This window comes from Rhinichthys klamathensis, unplaced genomic scaffold (assembly GCF_029890125.1).
Source record: "Rhinichthys klamathensis goyatoka isolate OS25496 unplaced genomic scaffold, OSU_Roscu_1.1 h1tg000068l_1, whole genome shotgun sequence".
Lineage (NCBI taxonomy): Eukaryota > Metazoa > Chordata > Actinopteri > Cypriniformes > Leuciscidae > Rhinichthys > Rhinichthys klamathensis.
In genome coordinates, this window is record NW_026606611.1 from 1,751,833 (window position 1) to 1,771,010 (window position 19,178).

The window sequence follows — 19,178 nt, forward strand, 5'->3', positions numbered from 1 at the left end:
TGAGATTTGGTTTTGACTTTCTGCCCAGTTTCCCAGATTCCCCTGTGTTTTTCAGCCCTGTGGTCTCTTTGGTTTATCTGCCATGTGTTTTGATCTATTGACTGTTTTATGGATTATGATTCTGGATTGCCCCAGTAAAGCTGCATTTGGATCCTCAACCGTGTAATAGCAGTTCATGACAGTCAAATCTAAATTTATATTGCACAATTTAATCGGATACCTTATCAGTACAAAACTGTAAACGTAACTGTAAGATTGCTTTTATACAACAGTTCAATAAACTAAAAGTTCACATTGAAAATGTACGTTTTAGACAGAATATTGACAGATACTTTCTATAGTTTTGCTCAGCCAATGAAAATAGTTCCACATGAACCCAGAGCATAATCGCTATACACAGTAGTGGCGTTCCTGAATGAAGCAATGGTTTTGAACAAATCGATTGGATGAATTATTCAATGACTCACTCATAAATACTGTCAGCTGTTAAGTTTATGAATTAATCGGGATTTTTCATTAATCAGATGACGTCCAAGTGATCTGAGGGCGTGGGCGCTTCGGTCTGCGCAAGCGCCGGAAGTGATCTCTCGCGCGTGTACGCACTCATTGTTTACACAGAGATTTCGGAAGTGTTACCTTTCACTGTGAAGATCTAAACATATTTAGATATACAGGAAATCGCAATGGAAGACGATTTTGATATATCAACAAACAACGTTGAATTTTTTTCCGCAACCTTGCGAGAGATCACTTGCGGAGACCAAAACGCCCGCGCCCTCAGATCACTTGGACGTGGCTGTGGTTACAAGAGGTAAAAACGATATAAATACTGTTCGTTTTCTCTCACAAACCGCTCGTTTCGTGTCTTAGGCCATCAATGTGTACTTACATTTACGAGTCATTAAATCATGTTTAATTTGGACTTCTCTGTGCATGCTCTTTGAGGTGGTGACCGTAGACCTGCATTATATGACTGACAGACAAGAACGGTTTGACCTAAAAATATCAAAATTGAAACTACTGCGGAAACAAACACCTACATCTTGGATGCTCTTGAGGTAAGCTAAAACATACCAAAAATTCATTTCAAAGTGAACAATCCCTTTAACTTGGATGTTTAAGTCATTTGAACCTAATTACATTAAACTGACTTTCAAAAATGAGTTGAATCTTGTTTAACGTACAAAAAAAAGTTGAAAATTGCTTAACATATTTTGATTAGTTATGTAAAAATATATGTTGTCATAACTTATTGATCATCTAATTTTTTAGTTTAACCCTCAGTGGGGTGTTGCAAATCGTACGAACACAAAATGACTTTACACAGTTATTTAATGGATATAAGTGAAAATGTATCAATATGGCAGACCAAGGTTTTGTAATATGGTATATTTTTGTCTGAAACAGGACTTTCTAGAAGAAAAAAATATTAAATGATTGTACTGTGAAAAGTGCTCTCTAAAAAACAGGTGTTTGGAGGGAAGCTGTTGAAAAATACAAGGGTTAGTTAATGAAAGGCATTCCAGATAAAAAAAAAAAAAAAAAAATCTTTGGAATAAAATGCGAGAATGAATTGTGCACAATAACAAAAGAAACATATATTAAGGAAGTAAACAGAGTAAATTGTTTTGATTTTATGTTGACTTTAAAGCATGCAGTGCTTTAAATATTTCAGATGCCCTACCAGAAAGTTGAGACTCATTAGGACACTTCTGTGTTTGAATTATACGCAGGGACAAATATGGGTCACAGTGAAATACCCAACACTGCACTGAAACCTGTGCTTCTCTCTCCCTCCCCGTTTCATTTCTCCGCATCGCTTTCTTCTTTCAAAGGCATCCGCGTTGCACAGAAGCGCAAGTCTGTGTGTGTTTCCATGCTGCGTGTCTCTGGAGCAGATGATCCAAGAGCAGATGAGACATGACAAGCTCCTTCATCCTCCCCTCCGCTCTAGCGTTGTGGGGCCAAGCGCTTTGCCTTTCTCATCTTCATTGCACCATTCCACCATTCTTTCCTCTTTTTTTTTTTTTTTACACTTTCTCTTTATGTCACAGGTGGAAACAAGACACGACTGGGAATGAAAGAGAACAGGCGCTAATTAGGGAAGGGGGACTGGGACAAAGAGACTGGAATAATAAGACGTTTAAAACAGGGAACTCTAATCTGTGAGGATTGGAAACGAGGCTGACTGGTGGTCGCTTTCTTTTTCTTTCTCGCCGTGCAGGAGGATCAAAAGAGGAACACAGACCTTTTCAACTGTCTTGTTTCCATGTTTTGCTTTTTTTTTTTCAAACACAGAGGCCCTTTAAACCAACAGAGTTGAACAAAACAGAAGCCGTAGTCTCGTGCGCGTCCTTGTGGTATCCACTGCGTTTTATAAGGATTTCAGCGTCAGGTTTGTCAGATAAATGAGAGTGTATGAGGCCCATTTTGGAGCCTTGCTTGGGGACAGTCTGATTTTTTTGGAAAATAAATGATTGAGAAAGCGTCTACAGCTCTCACCATCTCCCTGAGGTCAACTGCTCTTCACACCAAAGTTCCACAGAGCCTCCTAAAGCTCAAAGCTATTAGTCATGTGTGTGGTTTCAGGTCTGTCTTAAGAAGAGCCCCTCTGGGGCTTCTATGCCGGGGCAGACAGCTCCGGTCATTGGCAGAGAACAGCCCAGGTATGACCCAAAGTTCTGTCTGACCGCCAGCCTTCGTGGAGCCAAGACCTGAACAACAAACACAAGGGACCCAGGCTGAACCTCCTCTCTGGCCCCCACACAGACTGTATCCACGGGGCCCGTCATCACACGTATGGACCTCCGTATGGACGTGAGCCATGGCCCGGCCGCAGGCTCCATTTCACCTCACGCTTTCTGCAATAAACAACAAGAGGAGAATTGAAAACCCACCGTCGCTTATGGCAAGCCAAGAGGACAGCTCAGTCAATATTTGCCCCAGTTGTGAAATGGACACAAGAAGGACAAACTTGGGATGGTTTGATCTGATGAAAAGCCAGACATTTTTGTCACCCTAGAGATGATACTATGAAATATTTTACCACTTAAACAAATAACTAAATATAAAATGTAAATAAAACACCTTAAATGACTGACGCCACTGTTGGACCTGTGGCGTACTGGTTATTGCTTGCAACATGCTGCTCATTTAAGTAACGTTCAAGTTTTGCTCACATCATCACTGACCAATCAAAGTCAAACTTTACTTTCTTTCCTGTTTTTTTTCTATCTCTGTGAATGGATATGCCGAAAAGGTAATTAAATTAGTGTAAATTAAATTAAACATTATTTTTTATATATTATAATTAAATAAATCATTGTATATTTGAGTCTTTTCTATCTTTTTGCCAATTAAAATAAATGAATATAATACAACAACAACAAAAATATACGCAGATTCAGCAGATTTTTATAATTCGCTCCATCAGTGCTTCTCAGGACTATTTTCCCTCTGTTTTTCCTTTCGTCCCATCTAACCATAGTTTTCATGGTTTGAACTCTCTCTCCTTTACTTTCAGAAGTGTGGAGTCCACTGTATTGACGCAGACAGACTGCCTCTTGTCTGTTTGTTGTTAGTGGTATCTGTGCTTACTCTTCTAACCTCAAGTATTTCATTGGACAGTGCTATAAACCTCTCTCAGCTGCAGTCGTATCAGGAAGAGCGAGAGACTTTTCTCTTTCTGTGGGCACTGGTGTAGTCGATGAGAGACGGGTGGTCGTGTGGTCATGTGGCGGTCAGTCCCCGAAATCAATCTTCTGGGAGTTCCAGAGGTGTACCAGGACAGGGAAACTACATCTGGTTGACATTTTCAAGCTTGTCGCTGGAAATTTTCCATCAGTGGCAAGTAGCTTTTTGTAAATTGGTTTTGTGGTTGTGCTGATGGTTAGAGAGGGTAAAGTCCATCTTACATATATATGGTATACTTAATGGCAGTTGCAGGTGAGGAAGAGGTCATGGCACTAGTGTATATCAAAGAGTGTCACTTTTCAAAAGTAGGTTCTCTGCATTATTACATAAGAAAGCCACTAGTACTAGTTTTCCAGATTTCCAATATCCAGATAAATACCAAGCCAACTGTGATTGGGATTCAAACCAGCATCAACTGGCTTGAGTTGAGAAACACTGCTCTAATGTGCCTCTTGTGAAGTTGAGCTACTCTTACAAGCTGGCCTAATACACTCGCCCTCTAAACTTCACTCCTGACTGGTCCAAGTCACAACGCTCTGAAGTTGACCAGGTCAACCAGTAAGGGAGTTGAGGACCATAACAAGGATGCAACCTCTAACGCCAGTCACTAGTGTGTCTCTTGATGCCAGGGGTGAGGTTTACCTTCACTGCTCCTACCAGCTGACACTTACCCCCTAACCCTCATTTCACCCGGGTCACGGCACCAATGTAACTGGCTGTACTTGCAGGGGCAGGGGGAATTTACCTGCCGTCCGTTATACGTGCATGTGCCTGAAACTGACTGCACTTATTGTTTGGTCCACTAAGTGGCAACACTCACAGTTGGGTCACTGCTTTTGATTTAAACCAGTGTCAATCAGCATGGGAGCACACAGGCTCTATAGTGTCATTCGCTAGTGTCTCTTCACTGTACAAAAAAAAAGTCTACTGCCTTAAATTTTTAAAGGAAGTTCACTTGAAAAAAGAAAATTGTCATCTTTTATTTACCCTCAAGTTGTTTCAAACCTGTTGTTTGAACATGTTGTTTTTATCTTTAAGTGAACTAGACTATTTATTTAAGTACAATCAACTTGGATGTTTAAGTCATTAAAACTCCAATTACATTAAACTGACTTAAATCAGTTGAATCTTGTATAAAGTTGAAAATTGCTTAACGGAATGTAAAAATATATGTTATATGATAACTTATTGACCATGTATTTTTTGTTACAGTGTTGTAGCAGGGGGAGTTAAGGTTACCTGGCCTACATTACACGTGCATATGCCTGAAATTGACTGCACAGTTGGGTTACTGATTTTAAGAACTAAGAAAAAGATGTAAAATTTCAGTGTAGACAATAGAAGACCAAGGTGGAAATTACAAAACTGGGTAACACTTTATAATAACTACACGCTAATAATCATTAGTTAAGCATGAGTAAACAGTTAATTCATCATCCATAAAGCATTAATAGACATTAATAAGCAGTTTATAAATACAGCTATAAATGCTTTCTTCTTGATTTACAAGCATATCTATAATTTATTTAATAATTGTATTTTCATCCTTTATTAATGATCAATTTATTATTTCTAAATGATTAATTGCATTTTTTATAAACCAGTTATTTACGAGTTTTCAGTGGTTCACAAGATTACTTAGAACGTGTAAGTAAATGATTAATAAACTATTTAAATGTACATTCATACATCTTATTATTCAGACATATAGTGATGGTTACTTAGTGTGTTAATAAATGCTTTATTAACATGTATTTAAGCTGTAATTCAGGATTAATTCGGGTAGTTATAAAGCATTTAGTGGTGGTCAGTTAACTATGTTTGTGAGCTCATCTAAAGTGAGGACTATTCATGCCTTGTAAAGCATTTATAAAGGAGATTTAAAGGCTGTTAAATATTTCTATGTTCTGTATCACTGTGTTGTGTTTGTTACATTTTACTGTTTAGAAGATTGATGCACCATTAAATCTCCTTTATAAATGCTTTACAAGGCATGAATAGTCCTCACTTTAGATTAGCTCACCTAAATGCTTTATAACGACCTGTATTTACTACATTTACTTACACTTTCTAAGTGATCTTATGAATAACTGACAACTCTTAAATAACTGGTTTATAAATAATGCTATACTTCATTTAGAAATTATTAATTGATCATTAACAAAGTATAAAAATACAATTATTAAACGCATTATAGATATGCTTATAAATCAAGAAAAAAAGTGTTTACTCATGCTTAACAAATGATTAATAGCATGCAGTTATTATAAAGTGTTACCCAAAACTGGATACGAGGTCAGTAGATACTTGCGTTCACAACCTCGTTCCGGTTCCGGACCCCGGCTTGGTTCCATCCGGACCGCGGGACGTATAACTGCTCCATTTGACAGTTTCTACAGTTTAAAGTGAGCAGCGCATCAAAACAATGGAGCGGTACACACCATAAGCGTTTAACTAAACCAGGTTTGTGACAAGTTACCCGTAGGTGTCTAAATGTAAAAAAAACAAAAAACAAAAAAAACCCTGATAAAACATCTGATCTAACCCTATATATCCATATACAGTTGGGAGAAATATTGGTAAAAATTCTTAGACATCACTGCTTTGGCTCTCGGAGCCCAATATACTATTCTTTGATGACTATTCGGCCTCTACTTCATAAACGCCAGAGGAGAACTGGCCCCCGACTAAGCCTGGGTTCTCCCAAGTTTTTTTTTTCTCCATTGGGTCATCTGATGGAGTTTTAGGACACCATCGGGTCACTTGATGGAGTTTTTCGGTTCCTTGCCACTGTTGCCTTTGGCTTGCTCAGTTGGGGATATTCAAATTAAATGACCCATCATACCACTGATCAGCTCTACCAAACCTGGATGTCTTTTCCAGTAATAAACAAACACTGTTAAGTTGTTTTGATTGATACTGTGAAGCAGCTTTGATACAATCTGTATTGTGAAAAGCGCTATATAAATATATTTGACTTGACTTGACTATTTTGAGTGTTCAGGATTTTTTACTAAGTAGTACTATGGCTGCCCTATGGAAGCTTGTTTCTGCCAGAGCATAAAAAATAAAAAGGTAATTGCGACTTTTTATCTCACAATTCTGACTTTTTTTCTCACACAATTGCGAGTTTACATCTCGTGGACAAAAACTTCCATACTGCCCCGATGGAAATGTATAACTGTTCCAAAAACCACTGGGAAGGAAAAATAGAGACCGGAACTCTTGGAACTTTAATTGAATACCCCTGGTATAATGCATACATTTGAACAGAGTTCAAGACTGATGACTGTTCAAGAGAGGAAAAGGAAAACCCTTAAATGGACATGTTTGGGTGTGTGTTATGATAATTACAAACTGTGCGAACACTGTCATTTAGAATCTGAATTCATCAACATTAGAAGGAGATTAATAACAAATGTACATACACTGCTAATGTGAATTATTTTCTGTGCACATAAGTAAGAACATTTGTATGAAATCTTTAGTGGATGAGACCTTTTAAGTTTGCAGATCCAAGCCAAGGCCACGTTTATGTGGCTTTTAGTGGTCTCAGTACCAAGACCACCAGATTTACTGTGGTGGTATGGGCACTTCGCCAACAAAAGACCCGTACTATATCTAATGCCATATGTGATAATAATATCTGCTGCCAATAGTCGCAGCATATGTCACTTGAATGGCTCAGTGAAGGACCACATCTAAAGGTGGACCCCTTCCACCACACCCCCTCATGAGAATTAAATCCGGATATCCTGCCGTTATGTTTTACACTTCCCTCATTTGTGCTGCACATGTTGAGAGTTTCTGATATTCAGCTTTCTTCCATTAAGAAGCCTTTACAAGCTCTAGTGCCTCATTAAAAAGCAAATGTTGGTCCACTTCCTGTACAGTTCCACCTGTTTTCTGGAAATGGCGGATTAGAAAGAAGTAAAAAAAAGGGTATTTAAAGGTTTTTCACTCCGCTGAATGTGTTGAGGGCAGGTTGGGGATCGGGTGGACAGTCTTGGCACTTTTCAGTTTGGCCCACACTTTGATTTAGAGCCACTCTGACGGCCATGTTTCTTTGATGAGGCCTGTCGGTACGGTTTAGCTCAAGCCAACTCTTCTTGACAATTGATCCTGTCCTCAGGGCACGTCCCTGGTCCTCAACGTGCTTTCAGTCACCCAGCTGTTTACGCTGTGAACTGACTTGGTTTCTCGGTCTGGGGGCAGGAATGAGGATGTGAACCGCAATCTTTAACAGGGGTAGAAGATGACCTGAGTCACTTGGTGAAGTTTTGACTTGGATGGACCCACTCATTGCTGTTCTTTGACTTTAATTTGTCTTTCCCAGTAAGCAGACATTCGTTGCCAAGGCATCTGTGAAAGAATGCGTCATCTGGAAAGCATCATGTTCTATTTTAAGTGTCATATTTGTCTACAAACATCTGATAAACATCTTAAAGGTCCCACTTCCACAGATGAATGCAAGTGGTCAGTGCAAAAAAAAGAAAGAAAGGGGAACAGCAGGGCCGTAGCTAGAGGATTCGGGGCCCCCTGAAAAAATATTGATGTGGGCCCCTACCACCCTCCACCAATATCATATACTGTAGATGAACATGGAGGCCCACATAACAGAAGATGGTGATGTTGTTGTAAAAGCTTTATTTTAAAAGTTAAATGTTTATATAAAAATTACAACTAATAAAAACTAACAAAAAAGCAAGAAATTGTTAAATAATAATAAAACCAATTTTTAAAAAGTAATATTTTTTCCCCATCAGTCTGTTATAATTCATAAATAAAAAAGTAAACATTTAGAAATTGACAAGAATGCAGTCTAATTAAAAAAATAAAAGCATTCATTGTCTTATTTTTTAATAAAGATAATATGGAACTGGTAATATCATTAAATAAAGCGAATACATTTATTCATCCAAGTGCAGTGTGTTGTATTCGTGTTTTCTCGATGTTTTAAATATCATCAGCCGGCAGGTCAGATGCATAATGCAATGCGTCGTGACTCGTGTAATTTTTTTAAAACTCTAGTTACAATAGTGTAAAAAGACAGGAATTTAGACCACGTAATCATTCGGTCGATTGCGGCGCGCACCGATAATAAAAAATGACTGTACACGGCAGACTGTAGATGGAAGTTTTCTAATTCCCAGCGAAATAACAATATATAACCGGTCTTTAAGAACGTCTTGATCGACTGGGATACAACAACTCTCCTTGCCTCCCTCTCCATCTTTTCCTGGCATTTCTGGTTCCCTGATTTATGTTTTCTTTTCCCCGACATTTTTCAGTCAGTCAGTCTCCTGCTCTTCCACCAAGTTCATCGTTAACTTCAGGCTGCCGCCTCAACTCTGATTGGTTCTGTTCACGAGCTGGGGCGGGACTTACAATTTTATTGGGTCCATCTGATGTTTGTCACTGACTCTGACTGAATAATTATTAAATACTTTAGGTCGGACTAAACCATTTTTATGGAGGTAAGAGAAGCAGATATTTGGAAAAATATTTACCCAAATTGCACGTTTTTGTGGTATTCATTTAAATCTCAGGCATACAACTAATATAAATATTAGAATTATTCATACTACAGGGGCCTAAATAGTATAACTGCTGGATTTTGTGGGGCCCCCTGGGCAGCGGGGGCCCCTATAATTGTCACCACCTTTCACCCCACTAGCGACGGCCCTGGGGAACAGTGTCCTAAACGTTTTGTGATTTGTTCACTCAAAAAAACTTTCAGAAGTAGCGAAAATCGCGTGTGTAAGATTTTTTTCTACATATATTTTAAAAGAAGCGCTTACCAAGGCTGTGTTTGTTAAATATTAGTTAAATATTTATAGAATTTATATTCTAAAAAGTAATTTATTCCTGTGATGTCAAAGCTGAAATTTCATCCTCATTACTCCAGCCTTCAGTGTCACATGATCCTTCAGAAATCATTCTAATATGATGATTTGATGCTCAAGAAGCATTTCTAATTGTTATCAATGTTGAAAACAGTTGTGCCGCTTCATATTTTTATGGAAACTGTGATGCATTTTTTTCAGGATTCTTTGATGAATAGAAAGTTCAAAAGGACAGGATTCATTTAAAAACGAACTAATCTTTTGTAACATTGTGACTGGCATTAGGTATTCATTTCTTTAAAAAAAAATCTTGACTCCAAAAAAAAAAAGAAAAAAAAAAAAGAGAGAACCTTAAATCAGGTCTCTAACTAAAGTCAATGGAAGCATGGCTGCGAAATATGCCGGAGCCCAACAAGGCAGTTCACATAATAGAATGTCATGGAATGATCTGTCGTTCTAACATCTGACTTTTGAAAATGACATCTTTCATTTGTAAACAAGCGCATCAAATCTTGAATGTGTGCTATCATGGATCACACACAAAGCCATACCAATGTACGTTTCTTTGACTGCGCTGCCCTACATACAGATGGAATCCACCAAACACAGCTTTTGAAATAACTTTTGTTTCACTTTGAGGAGAAAAATGAAGGAATCTGGTGAAAATTCCCCTTGCGGTAAAAAACAGGGCCGTGCTGATGGCGCTCTATAAATATGAGTGTGAGGGGTGTGTGTGGTTAACCATAATTACCAGCCTCTTAAACTCTGGCTGAGCTAAACTATCTGCCTGCTGCCCCGCACACACACGAACACACGCCATCGAGGATGTAAACACTCCATTTTCACAACACTTGTCTAGAACAATATAAGACGTGTTAAAATTGTTACATAACGCCATCTCTTTTGAAAACAACTTGTTTTTCGGTTGAACAAGTTTACAGACTATAACCTTTTTTGCAAATCATGTTTTTTCCCCCCAGACAGACAGACAGACTTAATAACGTCAGATTCGCAGAACCAAGATTTCCAGAATTGGAACCATTGATTTTGGTTTTCTGCAAGCTGATTATCTCAGTATATTTATGGTGCTCTGAGTGACTTCTGTGACTCTAGCGCTCATTTATTGCTTTTGGACAGCAGACGTGTTGTGTTTTACAGTACATCTATCTATTTAAATGTTACATATAAACTTCTGCCCTACTTTGGCGATGAATTGTGTGTGATTGTAAAGAGAGAGAGAGAGAGAGAGAGAGAGAGAGAGAGAGAGAGAGAGAGAGAGAGAGAGAGAGACAGAGAGAGAGAGAGAGAGAGAGAGAGACAGAAGGTAGAAGACAAATAAACACCAGTAACTCTCATTCGAATATCATATAATCATAATACTGGCATTGCGGAATCCGTCTGGAAACATAAGCCTTATTTTTGAAGGGAATTCATGGAATTCTTGGAAAATATTTGGTACAACATGCCTGTTTATATTATAATCATTTGGAATTTGGTTTCTTAGAAATGTCTGTATCATCATCTCATAAACAAAACATATAATTAGCCTTTAGTCACAGTTTAGACAAACTCCATCTCCATTTTTTTTTTTTTAAATTTGAGGGTAAGTAAAAAAAATCTAATTATGTATAGGAATGTTATTTAAATTCTTGACATTTTTTAAAACATTTCTACCAGCAACAGATTATTGAACACATGTTGACCTTTTGTGAGAGTAAGCCCAACAATTCTACTAATATAATATAATTGACCCATTATTCAAAATATTTCAGTGATTTTATTGTTTATTTGTTTACCCAACAGATTTTTACAAAAACATCACAATATTCTATACATTTGAAGGACAGAATTCAACGTGTCGGAAAACATCATTCAAAATCAATGCCATAAACTTTGTGTAAGTTGATGTCTGGCTCAAACTCGCAACTTTCTATGTGACAACTTGCCCCACTGACATGTGAAAAAAGTACACTTCCAATTTTTTTTAAAAAGAGTAGCCTACTTATTATGAAATAGTATACTTTTAAAGAATATACTTAAGTGTGAACTGAATGGCATGTTTTCAGACACTTAATTGAATGTTATTTACAAATAAATAAAATTTTTATGGTTTAAACTTATATTAAATGCAATTTAGTTGCAACTAAATTAGTTGAACTTAAGAGTTCTTTTTGACCCACTTAAGTAGGTACATGTAATTTGGTTAAAGTGTACTGCCGAATGTACTGACAAGCATAAAATATTTGTAATTACACATTTGTAATGATGAAGTTGCAATTTAGTACATTTAAAATACCATATTAACTAAATGTAATATTGAATAACACACTACAGTTAAAATTATAATCAAGTACGTGTGCTTCAGTATGTTAGTCAACACATCAAAATAAGTGTACTTCTAAGCACAACTAAAGATTGTCAAAACAATTATTTAAAATGTACTTTAAAGAACTATTGTACTATTACTGTTGTAATATAATTTATGCATTGCATGCAACTAACCCATACAAGTACATGTAGTTAATTAATATTACTTAGAACATTTATAAAATTACACTGTAACAAAGACGAAGTGTCTCTTTAAGTACACTTGAGTTTATTTCATTAATATGATATTATCTGTAAGTATCGTTCAAAAAAAAAAAGTGGTATCTTTTTAAGGTATCCTTGGTACAATGTAATTATACATTTAAATACTGAGTAATGCTAAAAAACTACATGTACTATAGGATTAAGATTGATTGGTGTTTGGTTTAGGATTAGTTTCATGTAATTATACGAATGTATAGTTCTTACTACAGTAACTATATACATGTAACGTGTAACAAAGACAGTGTAAAATAAACTGTTACCAAACCTTTTAAGATTTGTATTACACTACAAGTGCACATTCAATTTGTACACTTCTTTTTCACAAGGGACTCTCCTCTAAAATATGTAACCAATTCATACTGTTCTGGCAAGTTTAAAGTGAAGTGTTTCCAAGCTGCCTCTTCTACAAGAGAATAATACCACTTTACTACTAACCGGCTTAATTTAAATAATACATCTATATATATTCCAAAACTGTGGTGCAGCCCTTTGGACCGGGGTCTTTACAAGAGCCTCTTGTTATTTTACACTTCCTGTCTCACTTCTCCCTGGAGCCCGCTGGTTTAGGCTGGGCTTAGACTGTGGTCAGATAGACAGGGGCCAGACGTTTCTGTCTGTTTCTCTACACACTCCATTTCTGATGTTCTTAGAAGGCTACTGTTGCTGTGCCTGCATGGCTGCCTAACCGCTTATATAACACTCTCATTGACAGGTTTATAATAGCACACAACACACTCGCCCGGTGCTGTTTTTTAAGCGCTGTTACCTGCTGTACTCAGCCTGTGTTTTAAAACCGTCCACAGCGCTCATAACATTTGCTTTCATGATTGTGGTCGTTTGAGCATGTACTTTGTACTGAGTGTGTGTTAAGAGGCTGCATCGGGTGTGAGTACAGCAGCGCTTCTCAAAGTCCATTTCTCCAACTGTCCATCTGTATAGTGATTTTCGTATTAAAGTGCAAGCCCACTGACTGCTCTGCATTCATGATGTAGTTCATGATGTTTTCTGACAAAATCAAGATTCTGTCTCAATAAGGATATGCGTTCTGTTCAGAGTTGTTCTTTTAAATTGCAGTGAGACGTTTGACACTTTGGATGTGTTATTATTAGAGTGCAGGAGTTTTTAGTGGGTATGAAGGGTGAAAACATTTGAAATTGCTCACATTTTTTTATGTCCTGTTCACAGTCTGTTCAGTTTTCATTTTTCTGTTAATCAAAAGTCATTTCAGGCAACATTTCACTTTGTTCTATGCAAATCTATGTTATTACAGAAGTACATTTTTTATGTAAGTGCTACTTTCCTCATCATAGTGTGTTGATATGTGGTTGTTAAAATATTTTAAATAATAATACTGAATATTATTATTTATAATACTTTATATATTATTTCTGCCAATTTCAAATGTATTCATTTAATTATTCCCATGAAGTGGATTTGCATTTTCCCTTTCCTTGGGTTGTGCCAAACCCAAGTGGAGCTGGACCTGATTTAGCTATGCATCAAAGTTTAATGAAAAAGTAACAAAAGAAAATATAATATAAATTTAACATGTAACATGTGACTTTGCTAGTTACTAGCGGTGTAACGGTACACGGGATTGACGGTTTGGTACGAACTCAAGTAGAGCCGAACCTGATTTTGTTACGCGGTATGTCGCAACTCGGCCGCCATCTCCTCAGACGGAGTCAGAAGCGTCTGAGGTCACTTCGTGCCGTTCATATTCCCGGGAGAACTGAACAGTGCAGCCGACGAGCTCTCACAGTTTCAGCCACTTCCGGGGGAATGGAGACGCCATCTCCAGTCGGTTCAGCTTATTTGGGAACATTTTGGCGACGCACAGGTAGATCTGTTTGCCTCCCGCGACTCTTCCCATTGCAGCCTGTTTTATTCCCTGACCTGCTCGGCACGGATGCACGGATGCACTGGCGCACAGCTGGCCGCGGGGCCTCCGCAAGTATGCGTTTTCCCCAGTGAGCGTTTTTGCAAGATCAGGGAGGATGAGGAGCAGGTCATTTTGGTTGCGCCTCACTGGCCCACCTGGACTTGGTTCTCTGAACTGGTGCTCCTCGCAACAGCCCCTCCCTGGCCAATTCCTCTGAGGAAGGACCTCCTTTCTCAGAGACGGGGCACCCTCTGGCACCCTTTGAGGTTTGAAAGCCACCCCTCAGGTGGTGGCTACCATCACTTCCGCTAGGGCCCTGTCTACTCGACACGCTTATGCGTTGAAGTGGAACCTCTTCGTCACCTGGTGCTCTTCTCGCCGAGAAGACAGAAAATGCCCGATCAGTGTCGTGCTTTCCTTCCTGCAAGATGGGTTGGAGCAAAGGCTGTCTCCCTCCACCTTCAAAGTTAGGGTTGGGTATCGGTTGGGTTTTATCCGATACCAGTACCTACTCGGTATTTTTTAAACTGTTCCGGTGCTTAAACGGTTCTTGAAACGGTACTTAAAGGGGTCATATAATGCCATTTTTGTACAAGCTAATATGATTCTTTAGAGTCTAAATTAAAACTTTGTAATATACTTTAATTAAAAATTCTCATTAGTATTGTAAGAAAACACTTATTTTACCTGGTCAAAAACAGCTCTGTTTTCAGCACGCCGTTTCAGTGCATATGACTTTAAATGATCATGAGCTTTGCTCACCCCGCCTCTCTGTTCTGTGTACACCGTGTGTAACACAATACCATAACGCGTTGTTCATTATAGATGTGGGATTATGAATTATATTGAGAACGTCGTACATAGAAAACATGCCGTAATGTACCCTGAGTGTAAACCTTAGACGCATTCATTGTGAAGCGTGCATCTAGCGATTTGCAAAGATTAATATAAATATTAAAGATTAATAAAACGATACACTCACTTCAGTTATTTTGGAGGTTCAGCAGGAACACGAATAGTTGGTACTTCTTAGCAAAACCAGCTTTATACTGACCCTCCTCGTTTATAAGCAGTCTGGTGTGTGAAATGATTCGCGCAAATATGAAAGCATTGACGTTGCTCGTGGGGAATATTCCCTTCGAAAACAAACTCAGCCACTGCGTCTTCAGCGGTTCAGATTTAGGAACATTAAAATGACTGCTGTGTTCGTTATTACACCCAAGAACAGAACACCACAATCGCTTAGACGCCATTCTGCTCATAGACAGTGCTCCAGCATATCAACAATGACCGCGCCGGTCCGTTCCGCGCCGCGCAGACTATGATTGACAGCTCGCTCCCTCACGAGCGAGGGCGGGTCTGTGTTGAAACCCGGCTGTCAATCAACAATGGTGGGAGGGGCGTCCGTTTTATTGACGTCACAAAAACGAACGGCTCAATTTGAGGCAGGGGAAAACATATAAGGAGATTAAAACAAAAACACTGGATGGATTTTTATCATTATATGATGTTTGTGTACAGGCACTGCCAACACACATTTCAGTACAATCAACTTGTAAAAGTGCATGTGCCATTATATGACCCCTTTAAGAAAACGAAACCGCACACACTTTATCAAAAAATAATACCCCTTTATTTACAGGGCCAAACTGGACACAATATTAACTTATATCCAGGGGCGGCGCCAGATAATTTTTAACGCAGGTGCTGAGGGGGTGCTAGATCATTGACAGGGGGAGCTGCGCAATTAGCATATATTCAACGCATTCTCATCCCAAAGCGTAATATATTGACTCTTTTGACAAAGCGTCTATATCCAACGCACATGGCACCCTTTAGCGTCAATATAACACGCTTCGGTTTTGGGTAGGTTTAGGTCTGGGGTAGTGTTAGGGTTAGACCACTAGGAGGCGCCATATATCTGCGTCTCATATGACGCTAAAGGGTGCCATGTGCGTTGGATATAGACGCTTTGTCAAAAGAGTCAATATATTACGCTTTGGGATGAGAACGGGCTGATATATATATATATACACACACACTATTATTTAAATGAGCAACATTTATGATGAGATGTGCTCCAGTTCACGTGCAATGCAATCGCGCCTGCGCCTCCTTATCTTTATCATATTGTCTGCTATATTTGCTTCTTATTTAGGCTATACCCATTCAATTGGTTGATGAAAAATTGATTAAAATTAAGATACAATTTATACAAAACAAAATTCACTTTAAAAAAGGATTTCTACAAAACAAAACTTAATTTATACTTAACATAAAAAAATAAAAATAAAAATCCTTTTCCTTTAAATCCATATGTCTGGCTTATGCTACTCCGAGCAATGTCCGAACTTGGTATTTTAGCACTTGCGTTGTTTTTGCCTTTTCACGATAACTCGCTTGGTTTAGTCCTCAGTTGAGTCACTTTGGATAAAAGCGTCTGCTAAAATAAACGACTAAATGTAAATGTGTAAATGTAAATTTAGTGGTCAAAATCATGTCTGACCCATCATATCTTCCGATATATCGCGCATCTTACTCATGCTGTTCAATTTTCATAATCAGCATAGATGTAAAAAAAAACAAAAAAACTTTATAATATTTTAACAAAAATGAAATTAAATGCGCTTATTTAATGGCTACAACACACATATAGTGGGCCTGACTCTCTAAATATTGAAACAATTAACATTAGCAATGCTGAAGTGCAGTTAATTAATAGTAGGCCTAGGCTAAATGTTAACTAATCTAATTAAGTGTTACCGATTTTTTATACACCGATTCAGAGGTCTCGTGAGTTCAGTGTTGGACATGTCAGTTGTTTTATCTTTAAACAATATAAATACAAGTAGCATATGGTAATAATAAATAAACCAATATAAAATAAAAATTCACATTACATAATGTCAAATAAAACAATATTGTATCAAACAATGTAATAATACTGGAGATTAACAGAGATTACTACCTTGGTAATCTAATATCGACATGGCTACAGGTTCCCATGTTTTTTCTGCTTGAACCAGTCATGTAAGTTATCTGATCATTGTACTAGTTACGCAGTGCTTAGCAAGTTTGGAATTTCGTTCCCACTGCGTCTTAGCTACGGAGCTTTGAGTAAACTTATAAAAGAGAACGTCTCTGGTTACTGGTGTAAGTAACCCATGTTCTCTGAATAGGGAACGAGACGCTGCGTTCACTGCCAAACTCCTCGCGCTGCCGACAAGCTTGAAGCTTCCTTTTTCGGCAGAGAAATCTGAGGAGCAGATGATGCGCGCGCTAATATAATACGATGACGTGAGCGTCAAGGCGGCGGCCGCGCCATCAGCCAATGGATTGGAGTGAATCGTGATTCTATATGGGCTTCAGACAATCGTTCTGACGCGTAATTTTACACGTGAAATGCAGCCAAACCTTGGAGCGTTTTAGTTAGTTAGTTAGTTAGTTAAAACCTTTATTCATCCCCACAGGGGAAATTCAGATGTCCCACAGCATATAATGTGTGTAGACTAAGCATTCTCACCGCAATACACTCATAAACACACAAATGATAACAGTTAAGAATTAAAAAAATTAAAAATCACAAAAACAAACTACTATCATTAGTAGTAAATAATGTACTTCACACAGATCCATTATACAGTCTTATGGCGGCCGGAACAAAAGACCTCCAGGGCCGTATTAAGACAGTGTGGTGCCCCTGGGCACTATACCTCAAAAGGCCCCCTATATTCAAATGTGTCAATAAAAAATGTACATAAATTAATTGACAGCGTCAATTCACGTTTGCCCAAAAATAATAATAAATCTATCAGGTTTCTTACCTCTACAGGCATGAAAAGGGGTCAGGGGTGAAAAAGGTGAGAAGGATATTACCCCTCTAGGGGGGTCCGGGGGCATGCCCCCCCGGAAGAAATTTTTTAAATATTCCATATTTTATAGCATCAATCTGATGCATTTTGAGATGCATTTTTTTTTGCCAACCTGGGGAGAGTTGGAGAAACTTAACTTCAGCCATGAGTCAAAAATATTATGGCCTCCGTAGCGTTAGCTAATAATTTCCCACCAGAGCTTTAGCTAGCTGGCTAATGTTGCGTTCTCTCCTGCTGTGTTCAACTCAATTCATCAAGCTGTAGCTAACGTTAGCTAAGCCTATGTCAACAGAGCTCCTGGGTAACTTAGATATAGCCTACCAGAAAATATTAGGGATGTCCCGATACCATTTCTTCTGAACCGATCCAATCCGATACCAAAAATTCTTAGTATTGAATTATACCGATCCGATACCAGCGCAGTTAAAAAAAAATAAAAAATCAAGTAGAATTTCTATAACTCTGTGTGTTGAACTGATAATCACTATTTTCTGTTAAACATAATCTACTTAATACAGACAACTTCATTATAAAGAAAAACAACAAATAAAAAAATATATGATCATAACCTATGACAAAAATTCTATTATATAAACTAGATTAGTGGGTAACTCAGCAGTAAAATTTAGTCTAGAAAAATCACAAGTGCACAATAATTGTATAAAATCGAACATTTAGTGAAAAAAAAACCTTATTTAGTGAGGAACAAATAAGAGACAATAAGTGTAGCACTAAATCTGGTAAAACGTTTTCATGTATTAAGTTTAGCAGAACTGCTCCTTCCTTGATTTTGCGCAAGCAAAGGTGTCAACTACATCCCCAAAGTCCATTTCTTTGTTACCGTCTCCACAGTTAGCTCCGGCTTCGTCAGACTCAGCGCTGCTAGTGATAGCAATTCCCGTGATGTTCTCACAAAAAATCTTTCGATACCTGGAACATTGTGAATTGTAGCTACGTCTAGCGTCCTTGTCTTTCTTTAACTTTCTTTTTGCAAAACCACTCAATTGACGTCTGTCCAGTTTTGATTTTAATTCATTTTTTTGTAGCTGTTAAAAAAATGACACATTTGCACGTATTTGTTGTGGACCAACGCAACTCTGACAGATTGGGGAGGGGGGAGTGATAGTGGTCATGTAATCTTTATTTATTTATAATTTATTATTAAATCATTATTGTTATTATTATTGTTAAATTAGTGTTCATAAACGATTTATTTATGGTCTGTCAAGAATTTCAAGTTAATAATATAACAATTTACGAAAAATATTTTTAAAGCTTGACTCATGTGGTGCC